The following is a 672-nucleotide window of genomic DNA, read 5'->3' as shown; positions in this document are numbered from 1 at the left end:
ACACATCCATATCCATTGCCATAGAGAAAATTACTTCAATTTGCAAAACATTTATACACAAAAATAGAGAGGAAAAACTAAAAATAAGAAAGGAAAGGAGAAGGAAGTAAACCTAGCACTTCCAATTCATATCTCAATCGAAGATCTTCAAGTTTTATGGTAAGATACTTTCTATGCTTAAGGGGTATGATCTTCATGGTAATATTTATGCTTAAACTATGCATGAAAAACCATAATATGATTATGGTGGACAAGTCCACAAAATTAGATATCTATTTATGCCTTAGGACAAGTCCGAAGGGCACCGGCAAGCCGGAATGTGCAAGTATGGGTTTGATTGCATTCTTTTGTGTAGTATTATCATGATAAAAATCCAAACATGGTATCTTACTGAGTATTCCTTATACTCATAGTATGTTATACTAAATTTTCAGATCCATGATCGTTGGATTGATGGACGTTAGTTGGCAAAATCAATGATGGATTAAGGACAAAGAAGTTTTGTACCGAAAGTTTTCTTTTGCATGTTTTGTTCGATGACTGTTTCCCATCTGTTTTCTTATAGTGTTATATAAAAATATGTACATGTCACGATGTAATATGGTATTAATAGTAAATTTTGTAATTATATCTTTCATGTTATGATAAGAGACATTTTTGTAGTTTATTTTC

This window comes from Olea europaea, unplaced genomic scaffold (assembly GCF_002742605.1).
Source record: "Olea europaea var. sylvestris unplaced genomic scaffold, O_europaea_v1 scaffold3106, whole genome shotgun sequence".
Taxonomy (NCBI): Eukaryota; Viridiplantae; Streptophyta; class Magnoliopsida; order Lamiales; family Oleaceae; genus Olea; species Olea europaea.
This window is presented reverse-complemented; position numbering follows the sequence as displayed.